The sequence below is a fragment of the Trachypithecus francoisi genome, unplaced genomic scaffold (assembly GCF_009764315.1).
Source record: "Trachypithecus francoisi isolate TF-2019V2 unplaced genomic scaffold, Tfra_2.0 Lachesis_group16, whole genome shotgun sequence".
Classification (NCBI taxonomy): Eukaryota; Metazoa; Chordata; class Mammalia; order Primates; family Cercopithecidae; genus Trachypithecus; species Trachypithecus francoisi.
Window position 1 is genome coordinate 43552604 of NW_022681461.1, and position 17371 is coordinate 43569974.

The following is a 17371-nucleotide window of genomic DNA, read 5'->3' on the forward strand; positions in this document are numbered from 1 at the left end:
TTTATTCTATTTTTTTTTAATGCTAATATCTAGGATCTAGAATTTCGATTGTGGCAGGAAGTACTATAAATTGGGTTTCTTGATACTGTGTTTTAAAAATTTTTATTAGCAGATTTGAAACTGCACTGACACTAATTTAAATCTTACAAGTATTTTCTGCATTTTACAAAATGTTAAAGTATATTTAGAACTAGCTATATAGCCACTAGGAAGAAAGTGTGAAAGAACAATAGAGAGTGGAGGTGGTTAACGAATGTCTTTTAGTGTGTGATTGGACTCTGAGTATATATATATACGTATATATACACACATGTGTGTATATACGTATATATACACACATGTGTGTATATATACGTATATACATGTATATATATACACGTATATATGTATATATATACACGTGTATATATATATGTGTGTATATATATGTGTGTGTGTGTATATATATATATATATTTTTTTTTTTTTTTTTTTTTTTTGAGACGGAGTCTCACTCTGCCGCCCAGGCTGGAGTGCTGTGGCCGGATCTCAGCTCACTGCAAGCTCCGCCTCCCGGTTTAGGCCATTCTCCTGGCTCAACCTTCCAAGTAGCTGGGGCTACAGGCGCCGCCACCTCGCCCGGCTAGTTTTTTGTATTTTTTAGTAGAGACGGGGTTTCACCGCGTTAGCCAGATGGTCTCGATCTCCTGACCTCGTGATCCGCCCGTCTCGGCCTCCCAAAGTGCTGGGATTACAGGCTTGAGCCACCGCGCCCGGCGGATTTATTCTATTTTTTTTAATGCTAATATCTAGGATCTAGAATTTCGATGTGGCAGGAGTACTATAAATTGGGTTTCTTGATACTGTGTTTTAAAAATTTTTATTAGCAGATTTGAAACTGCACTGACACTAATTTAAATCTTACAAGTAATTTTCTGCATTTTACAAAATGTTAAAGTATATTTAGAACTAGCTATATAGCCACTAGGAAGAAAGTGTGAAAGAACATAGAGAGTGGAGGTGGTTAACGAATGTCTTTTAGTGTGTGATTGGACTCTGAGTATATATATATACGTATATATACACACATGTGTGTATATATACGTATATATACACACATGTGTGTATATATACGTATATACATGTATATATATACACGTATATATGTATATATATACACGTGTATATATATATGTGTGTATATATATGTGTGTGTGTGTGTATATATATATATATATTTTTTTTTTTTTTTTTTTTTTTTGAGACGGAGTCTCACTCTGCCGCCCAGGCTGGAGTGCTGTGGCCGGATCTCAGCTCACTGCAAGCTCCGCCTCCCGGGTTCACGCCATTCTACTGCCTCAGCCTCCCCAGTAGCTGGGGCTACAGGCGCCCGCCACCTCGCCGGCTAATTTTTTTGTATTTTTTAGTAGAGACGGGGTTTCACCGTGTTAGCCAGGATGGTCTCGATCTCCTGACCTCGTGATCCGCCCGTCTCGGCCTCCCAAAGTGCTGGGATTACAGGCTTGAGCCATCGAGCCTGGCCTCTGAGTATATTTTAACATGTCGTGAGTGTAGCAGTTAAAAGACTAATTGTGAACATGAGATAAGAAATGGAGACGAGTTTAAAAACAAAATGATGAGAATCATTGATTAGTTCTCTGTTTTTACAGCAGAAAGTGTGACTTAGATGTTTTAATTCTGAAGTCATTTGCAGAGAACACACATAAATAGTTCTTAGTATTTTTTACCTATATTTAGTATAAAGGCAGTCACTATTCTTAGCATAATTAGTCCATTTTTCTTCATATAGTTTCATTCGTCTTGGTCGGAACAGTGACAAAGTCATTATTTCTGCCCAGATTTTCAAGGATTATTGATACTATTGATGATATTTTCCCACAGACTGCATCACAGCACCCATTGTTCAGAATATAGACTCTCACAGGATTGAGGTCCAAGCACAATTTAGATCTTAAGCCTCGCCAGCTTGTGGGTAAAACTTGGAGTAAAATTAACCTCCAGGCCTAAATCTCACCGGCTTATTTAGACTTACCTTTATAATCCCAGGACTACTCTCTGAAGTACTCTGTGTTAGTTTCCTAGAGTTGCTATAACAAAATGCCACAAAAATGGGTGCCTTAGAACAAGTGACAGTTACTGTCTCACAGTTCTGGAGGCTGGAAGTTGACAATCAAGGTGGACAGGGCCACGTTTCTTCTGAAGGCAGGATCTGCTCCAGGGCTCTCTCCTACTTTCTGGTAGCCTCGAGCATGCTGTGGCTTGTGCATAGCTCTCTTTTCCCCATGTCTCTTCACATCTTCTTCCCTCCATGTATGCCTCTTGTCCAGCTTTCCACTTCTCTTAAGGATACAGTCATATTGGATTAAATCTCATCCTCATCACCTCGTTTTAATTTAGTTACCTTTGTAAAAATCCTATTTCCACATAAGGCCATGTTCTGAGGTAATGGGGATTATGATTTCAACATATCTTTTGGGAGGGGGTGCACAATTCAGCCTGTAAGATATGCCTCCTTACCTTAGTACCATTGAAGGTCCCCAGGTCATATCTGGCATGGGCTGCCTGGGGTCACCACCCAGATGCTACTCCCCACATACTCCGGGCCATAGGGTTCAACATACTGATTAGGCTGCAGCTCTAGTCAAACAATTGTTCGTTGAATGACTAGTGCATGCTAACCCTGGGGATACATTAGAAATGGTTGCTGTCTACAAATAAATAAATAACAGTATAATTAGAAATGATGTTCTATGTTTTGGAGGATATGAGTAGGGTGGAGGGAAAAAGAATAATAACAAGGGAAGCGTACCCACCTACCTTGGTTAGTCACAGAAAGCTACTTTCTGAGTAGGTGACCTTTTGACCTAGGCCAGAAGGATGAGAAAAGGTCAGCAGAAGATGAAAAACAGATAATTTCTTATTCCAGGCAGAGAAAACAGCATGTGCAAAGGCCCTGAGGCAGGAAAGAGGTTAGCCTATTTTAAGATCTGAAAGGCAGATAAGATATCTAGACTTTACTATTACCCATTTTATAGAGCAATAGAGTAATGTTTCCTATTTTATGTAATAAAGGCAGAATTGGGATTGGATCTACTCTACTTTGTCCTCACCAATGTGTATTCTTCCCCTAAAGAGATTAATTACTGACTCCTGCTGGTTGTATCTGCCTTCCTCTCTATCCTTACTCCAACTTATATAAGAGTGGACACTTGCCACTTTTGTGGGATTTCTACATCAGCCTTCCCTAACGACAGCAGTCCTGTCCTCCTAAAATTCGTTCTTCACACTCCAGCCAGAGAGGACAGACAGCTGAGTCTCTTCTTGGCTTAACGCCCTCTGCTGAACCCACACCTGCTGTAGCATGGCCCTAGGAGGCTTACTGTGATTTTTGAGGACTGCCATGCTGTGGCCTCTGTTCCTAATTCAGGCCAACCGTCTGCCATCCTGCTGTCAACCCCAAGCACCATGGACTCTTTTTGCATGCAGTCCTTTTATTTATCATGCTGTTTTGCACCCCTAGCCTGTGCTGATGCTGTGCCCTGCTATAGGTACGTCTTGGTGAAGTCTAATAAATCCTTTAACATCTGGCTGATGGCCTTCCTCCTCCAAGATGCTTTCCCAGAACTTCTGACTAAGCTACGTGGCCTTCCTTGGTGCTTCCATGTGTACATCCCCATCATTGCCCTCAGCACGTTGCTCTTTAATGGTCTGTTTGTGGGTTTTTTCATTGAGAACAATTTCAGGCAGACACTGTGCTTTCATCTTGGTACATCCCCGGTACAGTGCCTGGAACATAGTGGATATTCAACAATTTTCTGCTGAGTATGTGGATGAATGACACTTTCCAAGATATAGTTAAGAAAATAACTTTGTAAGTTTGAAGCTACCTTGGATATTTTAGTGAATCCAACAGCCACTTTCTTCTAATTTATTCCTTCCCTCCTTGTTCAAAAATTCCCTTTATGCCAGTTTCTGGGCCTCAGAAGCCTCACCATACTCATACACCCTGCTGGAAGCCACAACTGTATTTCAATTGTCAGTCATAGCACCTTATTCCCATCACTTCACACTCAGTGTGAATCCAAGTACAACATCCTACAAGGAAATACTAATCTCTCTCTGCTTCCGGATTATGGTGCTCTACACAATTGTACCTCTAAGACTTGCCCTAAGATGTCTGAGTGCATCTCCGTGAATTGCCACAATAGTCTCCAGGTGTCCTTCATTGTTATGTTCCAGAATTATGGTTCCTGATTCTATCTCCAGTATTTAAAATGAGTCATCTACCCGTTCCACATCTCTACATCTTTCTGTTTAGTTCAGGACAAGCATGACATGAGGAATGTATAATTGGAGTCAGTCAAACTTAAAGGCTCAGAGATCTATTAATGCTTAGGAAGTTTGTTAGAGAATATTTCTTTTCAGCACAGCATATGCACAGGTTATGTGCTTGAAAGGGGAAGCAGCTCCATAGGCAAAAGTGGAAGGCCTAGCAGCTTTGTTCTTTTCTGAGACAGCACCCAGCAAGGTGTACCATTGCTGTGCTACATTCTGTGAATATTTTGGGGACAAGTGTCAGGACATGTTTCATGAGCACAGGTGCATTCTATTTGTGTCAGCATCTATACTGTAAGGGAGGGTGTTGAAAGAAAAAGAACAGACTTTTCTCCCAACTCCAGTAAGGCTGCCATTCAAAAAGGTTTTTCTTGGCATTTTCCTGAACACAGTTCAGTAATGCTTCTAGAAGGGGTATACTGAGAACAAGGGATTCCAAATCCAAAACAATCCTACTCAAGTCCCTACTTAACTTGGAATGAGGTTGTGCAAGAAGTTGGTCTTCAAGCTACTTGTTCAACACAGTTGGAACATTGCCTACCAAGGCCACTGTTACTTGGGTTCAGGGTTGGGGGAAGGTCATGATAGCCTTTAAAGGATGTGAGAAAAAACAGCCATGGTACTGACAAGTCATTGGCTCTGAATTTTACCCCGCAGAATCACATGAATTTTCCCTTTGCCAGGTAGACCCCTGGGTAGTTGATATCTTCCCATTGGGTGACAGTTCTGCTGCTGCAGCAATTCTCCCACTCCCCATTTCCTGCGTAGCCTCTGTATTGCTGCTGCAGTGCCTGCATGGGTCATCGCCTCTCTCACAGCTGCCAACACTGACCTGGCAAGACACAGGGCTGCCCATCTGATCTTGTTGCTCTAATTGAGCTGCTAGTCATGCTTTGAGTGAATTGGGGAAAGCCGTTGTCCCCACAAAAGTTATAAATTTTAATTCTACTTGAGCTTGAGAAAGAGTAGCCTTGATTGTCATTATCCCATTCTGTGGAGTCCTTTTGCCTAGGAATCTGAGACAAATTTTCCAATGGCTATACTAGAGAGCATTTTAATGGTACTGCAAAATGTCATATGTAGAAACATCCCCCTGCCCATGGTCAAATTGTGTCCAAGAGTTGAGACTACACATCTTTTTATTTTGTTACTCAGGAAGCTGCCGACCTAGTTGTGATACTTGGTGAGAAATGAGTCTCTCTTTTTAAAATCTTGAGTCTGCAGAATATCATTTTGACAAGTTTCTCTGTATTTCCCACAAGGTTTATAAAGTCCCATTTATGCTAGTGTTACCCTTCCTTCTGAAATCCTAAGTGTTCATAATATCTTCATATGTAGCATAAATACTAACAAATATGATAAAGCAAATGGTGATAACTTTTCTTACCTTTAAAAAATCTGGAAATACTTTCAAAGTTACATTTGTTCATTTTTTTGTATCTAAAACTGTTTCAGAATTGATTTACCTATCATAAGAATACTTACAAGAATAAGAATAATGCAAAGAACACCCATATACTCTTTAACCTATATTCACCTATTATTCATATCTTACTCCATTACCTTATTGATAATAAGAGAGATAGGTAGATGATGAGAGATAGATGGATAGATAGATGTATAATTTTTTTCCTGAATCACTTGTAGATGAGTTACGTACACCACTACCTTTTACTTCTAAATAACTTAGTAGGAATTTCATTAAGAATAATCATAATAGTTATCAAGCTCACTTAAAGTAGTATTGATATCACTAATAAATCTAAGATATATTTGCTTTAGATATAATCTGTCATCTGTATTTCAGTTTTTCAGTTGACCTAATAATAACCTTGACAGTAATTTCCCCCTTCTCCAATACTGGATCTGGTCTAGATTTACATATCACATTTAGTTGTCATGTCTGTTTCATCTCCCTTAATCTGAAATATCCCAAGATTGTCTTTCATGACCCTTTCATTTTTGAAGAATACAATCAATCATGTTCCTATTTTTAAAAACTAAAGGTTGTTTCTTATTTGGACTTTGATGTTTTCTTATGATTATGTTCTATTTTCAGCAAGATGACAGCATAGGTGATCAATCTGGACATACACAATGGCCTTCTGCCTTTCATTGATGATATTAATTTTGATCACCGAAAGTGTTACCTGATTTCTCCACTGTATAATTTTTTTTTCTCTTGAAACTCATAAGCAGTTTGTGGGGGAAATCCTTCAAGATTATTCAAGTATCTGACTCCTCATCATAATTTAGCAGTGATCACTGTTTGCAAAATGCTAATCTTTCAAGACTAGCTCATCCTACACATAATGCTGGTGGACTCTCAGCAACATACCATAAGCAGGGACTCTGCTTTCTTTTCCACTTATTTAGTTATTTATCTATTTATTATTGGTATGGGCTAAGGAATTTCTATTTTTAATAGTTTATAATTCATTCCAGTACTAAATAGGTGATGATCAAATTGCCCCAGATTTGACAGGAGGGAGCCTATTCATATGGCTCTGTCCTTTTGGTATCCACCTCTTAGTTTTTGAACCCTATCCTAACTTTTAAAAGAACAAAATGTTCTAGGATCATCCATACATACCCTGCCTGAGTCCTGGAATTAGCCAAGTAGTTGGAGTACTTTTAGTGGTAAATAGTATTGGAGACCAAGGATTGGAACTAGGCATGCCCAACTGGAACGTCTTTGCTTCTTGATGCTTTCAGAAGACAGAGCTAGGAAATATGCACATGTATATATACAAATTCACTCAGAAACCTACAAATATACATACATATATGAACACACGCATAGACATATGCATACATTCATGCATGTATGTTATACATATATGTCCAGACTTTGAGTTCACATCAGCATGTCCAATTCCAATCCACCATCACAGGGTACTTCATTGCCTTTGCTCTTCCACATTTTTATTTCTCTTCTCAGTGACAAGGCTGAATCCCAACATCAACACATGTATTTATTTGCTCATTCATTTGTTCTGTATTTCTATGCAAAATTGTTTCCAAATTGATTTACTTATCATAAAATTGTTTTAATTAGAAAAAATGAGATTCTTCTCAAGTACAGTTTCACTCCTGTCTTACATGATAGTCTTATTTCCATAGTCATACAAGACACAAAAAGGCTTTAATTCAATTGAGTTCCAAAACTTATACTCTTCTTCTTAACAATATTGTTGTATATTCTTGGCTCTGGAATATTTATTTTATTACCAGGGAGGGAATTGGGAATGAAGATCACTCTCTCTCCTATGCTAGGTATGAACATTAATTTTGAAGGTGAGTTTGGAGTTGGTTTGAAAATAATGAGTTGAGAGAAAGCATGCCATACCCTTCAAGAACCAAGAAGTGAGGTCTTGAGATTGGACACACCAGTTTATAATTTTATAAGCACTTAAAAGTTTTAATTTTCCCTTAGATTTTCCCTCTATCTAAATATTTATTGCTTAAGATTTAGATTGCCAGAGAAGCTAGAGATTTTCTCACAGGTAAATGAGGAATACTTTCAATACAAATCACCAGGCTTTTGTACCTATAAGGGGCAGTAATAATTTAATAGTATCACAAAGGAAGTTACCATGCAGTAACATTTCTAAAGTATGATTCTTGGGATACTATAATTATCTGACAGCATTATTATGAGTATTTGAAAATAACATTCATAGATAAGTTTGGAAAATTTGTGGTAAAGTACACTAAATATTTCAAAATTTTCTACCAATAATTCTTAAGGTTTTAATTTTGATAATGTACATTGTGTATTGCCAATAGGAAATAAAGTTCAGGTCTCTACCATATTTTAAAACTGATTATAGGCATACTTCAAAGATATTGCAGGTTCATTTCCAGACCACCACAATAAAGTGTTGCAATAATGCAAGTCACATGAATTTTTTAGTTTCCCAGTGCATATAATGACAACAATGAAGTTTGCTGCACCCATTGACTTTTCTTTCAAAAACGATTTTACTGTACCATGTAATGCTCACTGATAGCATTTTACCTACAGAACTACTAACTTCTTTCTTTTCTTTTCTTTCTTTTTTTTTTTTTTTTTTTTTTTTTTTTTGAGATGGAGTCTCACTCTGTCTCCTAGGCTGGAGTGAAGTGGTACGATCTCGGCTCACTGGAATCTCAGCCCCACTGGGTTCAAGCAGTTCTCTTGCCTCAGCCTCCCAAGTAGCTGGGATCACAGGCACTTGTCACCACGTCTGGCTAATTTTTTAAAATTTTTTTGTAGAGACAGTGTTTTGCCATGTTTTCCAGGCTGGTCTTGAACTCTTGACCTCAGGTGATCCGCCCGTCTCAGCCTCCCAACAAAACTTCTTTCAAAATTGGAGTCAGTCATCTCAAATGCTGCCACTGCATTGTCAACTAAGTTTATGTAATGTATTTTATTGTCATTTCAACAATATTTATAGCGTCTTCACCAGGGGTAGATTCTATTTCAAGAACCACTTTCTTTGCTCATTTGTAAGAAGCACCTCCTCATCTGTTCAAGTTTTATCATTAGAGTGAAGCAACTCAGTCACATCTTTGGGCTTCACTTCTAATTGTAGTTCTCATGCTATTTCCACCACATCAGCAGTTAATTCCACTACTGAAGTCTTGAACCCCCTCAAAGTTATCCAGGAGGTTTGGAATTAACTTTTTCCAAATTCTGTTAATAATATGTTGGTGTCTTCTCATGAATCATGAATTTTCCTAGTGGCATATAGAATGGTGAACACTTTCCAGAAGGTTTTCCATTTTCTTTGCCTAGGTTCATTAGAGGAATTACTATTCATGGCAGCTATAGCCTTATAAAATATATTTCTTAAATACTAAGATGTGAAAATTTAATTCCTTGATCCCTGGGCTATAGAATAAATGCTGTATTAGTGGGCATGAAAAAAAAAAAAAACATTGATTTTCTTGTACATCTCCATCAGAGCTCTTGGGTGATCAGGTACACTGTTGACAAGGAGTAATGTTTTGAAAGGAATCTTTTTCTCAGAACAGTAGGCCTTGGTAGTGGGCTCAAAATATGTAGCAAATCATATAATAAACATATATGTTGTCATCTAGGTTTTGTTGTTCCATTTATAGTGCACAGGCAAAGTAGATTTAGCATACTTCTTAAGGACTCCAGAATTTTCAGAATGGTAAATAAGTACTGGTTTTAACTTAAAGTCACCAGTTACATTAGCTCCTAATAAGAGAGTCAGCCTGTCCTTTGAAGCTTTGAAGTCAGGCTTTTACTTCTCCTCTCTAGCTATGGAAGTCCTAGTTGGCATTTTCTTCCAAGAGAAGGCCGTTTCATCTACATTGAAAACCTGCTTAGTGTAACCTCCTTCATCAGTGACGTCAGCAAGACCTTCTGGATAATGTGCTGCAGCTTCTACATCAGCACTTCCTGCTCCACCTTGTACTTTTATGTTATGAAGACAGCTTCTTTCCTTAAACCTCATGAACCAATATGCTAGTTTCCAACTTTTCTTCTGCAGCTTCCTTACCTCTCTCAGCCTTCATAGAACTGAAGAAAGTCAAGGTCTTGCTCTGGATTGGTTTGTCTTAAGAGAATATTATGGGTGATTTGATCTTCTACCCAGATTACTGCAACTTTCTCCATATCAGCAATGAGGCCGCTTTGCTTTCTTATCATCCATATGTTCATTGGAGTAGCACTTTTAATTTCCTTCAAGAACTTTTTCTTTGCATTCAAAAATTATCTAACTGTTGGGTACAAGAGATCTAACTTTCATCCTATCTTGGCTTTTGACATGCTTTCCTCATTAAGAGTAATAATTTCTAGGTTTTAATTAAAAGTGAGAGAAGTGCCAGTCTTCCTTTCATTTGAACACTTAAGAGGGCATTGTAAGATTAATAATTCATTTAATATCAATATTTTTCTGTCCTGGGGAATAAGGTCCAAGGAAAGGGAGAGAGATGAGGGAATGGCTGGTTAGTGGAGCACTCAAATCACACATAGCATTTATTAATTAAGTTAATCATCTTAATTAGGGGTGTTCATGGAGTCCCAAAACAATTACTAGAGTAACGTCAAAGATCAATGATCACAGATCACCATAACAGATATAATAATAAGTTTGAAATACTGTGAGAATTACCAAAATGTTACACAGAGATATGAAGTGAACACATGCTATTGGAAAAATGGTGCCTATTGACACAAGATTGTCACAAACCTTCATTTGGTAAAAAACACAGTATCTGCAAAGCACAAAGTTAATTCCACAAAACAAGGTATGACTATAAATACAGGTGTGACACATGTCTATGGATTATATCATGATGCAGTACTAGTAGTCAAAATAATATACTTTGGGAAATGCCAGAAAGTAATATAGGAAAAGGTTTTGTTTTATTTTTTCTGGTGGAGAAATATGTTGTGGTGCTGGTCAAACTGTCCCATTTTTGAGAATTCCTGGGATCAGGATAACATGGGCGGGTTATCTGAAGTAGCTGAAACATAGACAGGAAAGAGAAACATGATTCTTTCTTGAATCTTGTCCAAGAAAGAGGGCCAAAGCTGAAAGCCAGAGAAGCCCAATAAATTTTGTGTCCCAGGGCTAGGGACATGAAACTGAAGGATAAAGAGTTAGTCAAAATAGCAGCAGAATGAGAAGTAAGTGGAAATTAATGGAATAGGTCGTAGGCTTCAACCATAGGCAAGGAAAGAGGTAAAAACCCCTTTATATTATGTCACGGCCACTTGGTCTGTGAATGGTTTGGCCTGAATTAAAATAAAAAGATTATGATGTTTTTCTTTTATGTTCTATCAGAACAAAAGCTTTATTTTACTAACAGCAGTAGTTGTATTCTACACACTTAAATCCAGGGTGGTAAATAAAATCTCACCCACCACAGCCTTCCACAAGCCACTCTAGGGCATTAGCAGGCACCTGCAGTCTACACTGGCAATAAAACACATTTGGTTAAGTTCTAGAGTGCATGGATCTGAGCTCAAGCAAAAGGAATAGGAACAGATATAGCCAAAGTTATATAAACACAGAAATTGTACTTTAAAATATGAACTGTAAGCACTGCAGTCAGGGAATACAAACCCCCTGCTCCTGGTTGCTTGGGACCACAGATTACAACACAAGGGAATTAGGACCCGAAAAGGGGCATGTCCTTTGTCATTTGTGGAGAAACCTTATACTAGTTCTCAAGTAATGAGGGCCTGGGGTAATAACAGAATCACTCTCTAGTCATGTAAGTTGATGTTTAATTACTTAACAAAAAGTATAGAGATTGTTTTAAAGAGTGAGACCAGTTATTTTTAAGTAACCCTACCATTTTATAAGATCCAAAAAAATTACCATGCCAGGTGAAGTCAAGTAAAAATTATCCACTTTCCACTGCCATTAGGAATCCAGGGACTAGAATGGAGAAGCCACACTAGCCATTTTTCTTATATACAGAAGCCTGAACAAGTTTTCCTTCTCTCTACACATCACAAGTGCTCCCTAGGCTTTTCTGAGACACTCCTCACCTTACCGGCTACAAAAACAGACTCCCTACTAGATTCATTCTTACAATAGCGGCACACCCTGAGGCATCAAAAACCAAGTCATCTAGGAAGCAGGCAAACAAGACTTAAGACTTCTAGAATTAACTTGTTAGTTGACTGTGTCCAACCCATGGCTATACCTTCAAAAAGCTAGAGCAATTTGTAAAAACCTGGATTAGCCTTTTAAAGTTTAAAATTGTGAAACAGCGGGAAAAAACAGAAATCATTTAAATTAGTTTCTGTATATGAGTGTCTATCTACCAAGGCAAGATGGCAGGAGAAATGGGGCGGTGGAACCAGGCAGACTGCCTTCCATTCTTGGCTTGGTGTTTCCTAGCTGGGTGAATATGGAATATTTGCCTTTTCTGAGCCTCCCTTCTCTGTCTAGCACCATTCTGTTCCTTCTCACTTAGTATGTTCTTACCACACAGGTATTCTTTAAGTGACTTTGCATGCATTTTTTTCAACAGGAACACATGTTTTTAGCTGGTCACATGGCTGGCCATTTCTCATCTTTCAGCTCTTACCTTTTCAAGAGGCCTTCTCTGATCACTGATCCTAGATCATCTCCAGCTATCTCCAGCCCTCTGTCACAGTACCCTTTCATATTTTCTTTGTAGGAGCTATAACAATTTATAGCAGTATATTTATTTTGTTGATTTACTTGATCATAGGTTATCTTGCCTACTATGCTTTTAGCATCCACGCAGGCAGGGACTTTATTGTTCACTGCCACATACCTGTTGTCTTTGTTTCAGCTTGTTCGGGCTGCTATAACAAAATACCACACTAGCCATTTCCACAACTGGCTGGCTTATAAACAACAGAAAATTATTGCTCACAACTCTAGAGGCTGGGGAAGTCCAAGATCAAGACATGGGCAGATTCAGTGTCTGGTGAGGGCCCACTTCCTGGTTGATAGATAGATGGCCTTCAGTTTTCTGTGTTGTCACATGGCAGAAGGGATGCGGCAGTTTTGGGCCTCTTTTATAAGAACACTAATGCCATTCACAAGTGCTCCACCCTCATGACTGAATCACTTCCTAAAGGTCCCACCTCCACACACCATCACATTAGGAATTAGGTTTCAACATATGAATTTCGGGGGGACAGATATTCAGTCCAAAGCACCTTGCATTGTCCTTGACACAAATGGATGTTCAATATATATTTGTTGAATACATAAGAATAATATGTATCTCTAAATATGTTTGGGGAATAAAATGAATGAAACGTATATGAAAGGTCTAACTCAGTTCCTGGCCTATACTGGGCATCAGTAGGTGTTCAGACTTTTCTTCATTCTGTCTTCCCCAAGTGCAGCACTGACAGAATTAAAACTTACACGACACTGAACTCCTAGGAATAAAATTTGAATGCAGTGGTAAAAAGATTAACTTGATGTTTAGAAGCTTCCTGAAAGAAGGAGAATATTATTTGTAAATATATATTTAAAAAAAAACTTCAGAATACTCCAATATCCAAAGTTGGTACTATTACCTTTTCCCATCTACATTCTTTTTTTTTTTTTTTAAAGAGCAGATTAGTAACAGAAAGCTAGGAATCTAGGATATACTGAGCTAAAAAAATGTTAGCCATGCTATTTGATGAGCTATGAATTGGAGCCAGACTTCTCAACCTCCAGCGTGAGCTAATTATTGTTTTTTTCCAATGAAAATATACAATTTGTTTTGCAAAGATTGAGTTTTATTTAATCAAGGCTAAAACATATAAATTCCACCATCTTTGACTCCTTTCAGGAAGCTTGCTGTAAAAGGGTCTCCTTTGCTTTAACTCCCCATCAACAAAATTTCTGCCTTTAGAAAAAAGCAACCCTAAACTCATCAAATGAGAGACAAGCCTATTGTTACTTTATCAGCTATAGGAGTTGCAGGATTACCTATTAAACAGTATTTCCTTCCTTTATCACTTTCCACAGATAAAGGAGAGTCATTTTATCTTAAGAAAAAAAGAAATTGGTGAAAATAAATCACAATATTTGTTAATCACGTGGTCTTGAATCCTCAAGGGAAAAAAGCACAGTAGTCCTCCTTATCTCTGGTTTCACTTTCAGTGGTATCAGTTACCCACAGTCAACTGCAGTCCAAAAATGTTAAATGGAAAATTCCAGAAATAAACAATTCATAAGTTTTAAATTGCATGCTGCTCTGTGGCGTGATAAAGTCTCACGCTGTTGTGCTCTGCCCCATCAGGGATGTGCATCATCCCTTTGTCCAGTATATCCACAGTGTATACTTCCCACCCTATACAGTGTGACTGTATAGGAAAAAACATAGTTCAATACTATCCATGGTTTCAGACATCCACTGGGGGTCTTGGAATTAATCCCCTGTGGGTATGGGGGGCACTACTGTAAACAACATAGAATCCGAAATTTCTCTGTTTCAAAGTGAAAATGGACCAAAGGGATTATTGTACAATCCTTTAATTTACAAGTGAGAAGACTGAGGCCTCAAGAAATTTGATGAATTCCCAGGCAGAAGCGAGCAGTAGACTGAGTCCAACACTTGTCATTCAAGTTGCCACGTCCACTAGTCTTCTACTTCCATGATTTCTTTTCTTCCCTTTGACCTAGTTTTCCATTCCAATGACTTTCCCACCCTTCTTGTCACTCAGTTTTTGCTCTGCGACGAGAGTTTTCCCAGATGGCCCAGAGAGTGAAGACTAAAGTAAATTAAAATCATTCTTGTACAATTTGCTTTGTTTATTTCCATTATTGCTAATAATATGTGCTTCTTTTGTTTTTGTGTTTGTTTTTCTCATTCACATGGTATGGAAACATTCACCCCAAAATAAATTCTCAATCAAGACTGTTCTTTCAGTGTCCAGGAATAAGCAGTCTTGAGGCACAAAGAAGGAAAGAGTCTTCTCATCCCCCTGTACAGATTTCTTTCTGTCAAGGCATTAGAGTTAGTAAAGAATGAGCTGGTGGTGCCTTGGGCTGCCTACTGAGCACTCGTTTCCTGGTACCCATGGTTTCCCCATATTTATTCTTCAACATGAGGTTAAAACATCCTTGGGTGTGGGGAGGGCATGCCATTGTGGCAGAGATTACTAACCCCGGTTGGCAGGTACTCATTGGGGTCCCTTGTTCTTTCCATTTATTTAGAAGGCAGAAGAGGGAGCAGCAGAAACATACCCTTCGAGGAAATATGCTCAGTGATAATGGCAAGTTTTTCCAGCCCAATTTCCAGAATTAGAAAAACTACTCACACACCATCCAACTGAGACAGTAGTAGATATGAAAAGGCTTCTTCAATTAAGCAGATGTGTATTTAAGTCCACAAAGAACATATACACAAAGTGGCAGGCCCTGCGCCAGAGACTAGAGCGCCAGGGACAAACAGGACAGACAGCTTTTGATCTCTACCTGCGGACTCCACAAAGTGTTCTGGGTCAGCACTGGGACTTAGCTATCTCCTTCTGTATTAGTCCATTTTCACACTGATGATAAAGACATACCCAAGACTGGGCAATTTACAAAAGAAAGAGGTTTAACTGGACTTACAGTTTCATGTGGCTGGGGAAGCCTCATAATCATGGCAGAAGGCAAGGAGGAGCAATTCACATCTTACATGGATGGCAGCAAGCAGAAAGAGCTTGTGCAGGAAAATTCCCCCTTATAATAACCATCAGATCTTGTGATACTTACTATCACAAGAACAGCTTGGAAAAGAACTGCTCCCATGATTCAATTACCTTCCATCAGGTCCCTCCCACAACACATGTGAATTCAAGATAAGATTTGAGTAGGAATATAGCCAAACCATATCACCTTTTTTAGGAAAAAGTCCTTTCCTTCAGTAAATAACTATATCCTGATTACCTACTATGCTCCAGAAACCATATTAGGCTCTGTGTAGGGTACAAATAGCTACAGTCTTATCCTCAAACAATATTCAGAATAGCTGGGGAGCCAAGATACACAGAGTCACATGAAAAGATAAGTTAATAATGAAAGGAACTGGTACTTTCTGGCACTCCAGAATGTTCTATATCTTGATCTAGGTGGTGCTTACACAGGTATCTACATATGTAAAAATTCATCAATCTACTTATTTAAGATTTGTGTACATTTTAAGATTAAAAAAGAAGGCAAGGAATTATTTGTTTTACAGGTATATATATCCTCATACAATTCCAAAAATGATTTGAACCATTTTACAAAGACATGCACAATTACCAGATTGCAAAATAAATAACAGAGAAAACTGGAGGAAAGAAAAATAAAGACAGGAAATAAAAATAAGCCAAAGTTAATACTATTACCACACCAACTCCCCCCACCACCCCCGCCAAATACATGACATTAAGTGTTACTTGTTACTTGTAGTGGGCTACAATTCTGGCTCTGAGTCTATGAAAAGAGGGAGATGCTGAGTGCCGTGGCTCACGCCTATAATCCCAGCACTTTGGGAGGCCGAGGCAGGCGGATCATGAGGTCAGGAGATAGAGACCATCCTGGCTAACACGGTGAAACCCCGTCTCTACTAAAAATACAAAAAATTATCCAGGCATGGTGGCAGCCCTACAGTCCCAGCTACTCGGGAGGCTGAAGCAGAAGAATGGCATGAATCCGGGAGGCAGAGCTTGCAGTGAACTGAGATCGTGCCACTCTACTCCAGCCTGGGTGACAGAGCGAGACTCCGTCTCGAAAGAAAAAAAAAAAAAAAAAAACGAGGAGACATGACTCATGATGACCAAAGGATAAAAACAAAATAGCAGCTCAGGAGAAGCCCCAACTATTCTTGGTTTTGAGGACTGAGAGACATTTTTCCCCATGGGCCTGCATGAAAAAGACACTGTAAAATATATCAAATCATATCCCAATAACATCCATACAATATATTTCACAGTGCTTTTTGCTGGGTTGTTTCTTATAAAGTTTGTTTATTTATTTATTTTTTAATGTTGGATAGTGATATAATAGCAGACCACAGTTCAACAAAAGCAATTATACAGGGACTAAAAGGACACAGGTCAGAATATGAAGTGTTACTTGAGTAGAATAGATATTCTCTTAGTTTCATAGCAGGGAGTAGTGATGCAATCTGGAGAAATTGAAAAAGGCTTCATTAAAAAGGAGATATTCAGCTGACCTTGAACAAACGTTGGAAGACATCAGAGAAACTAACAGAAATGAAGAGGTCACTCAAAGAGGTACAGGTGCAGACCAAGAGGTGGAAGAAATAATATGAAAGAAAATAAGTCATCCAGGCTAGTTTGTAATGAAAAAATGGGCAAGACTGAGAAAGTAAGTTGAGGCCAGACATTGGAGTTACCATAGGTCAGGCTAAGCAGTTAATTCATCATCTTACAGATAAAGGGTAGAGGTGAGCTAAAGTATTTCAGGCTTCTGGACAGAACAGTATTATGATAAAAGCTATTAATATTTAGGAAGATTCCTCTGACTGTCTTTGGCCAAATAAATTAGAAAAGCAAGTTTTGGGGGAGTGCAAAACGAAAAAGAAAAATTAGAAA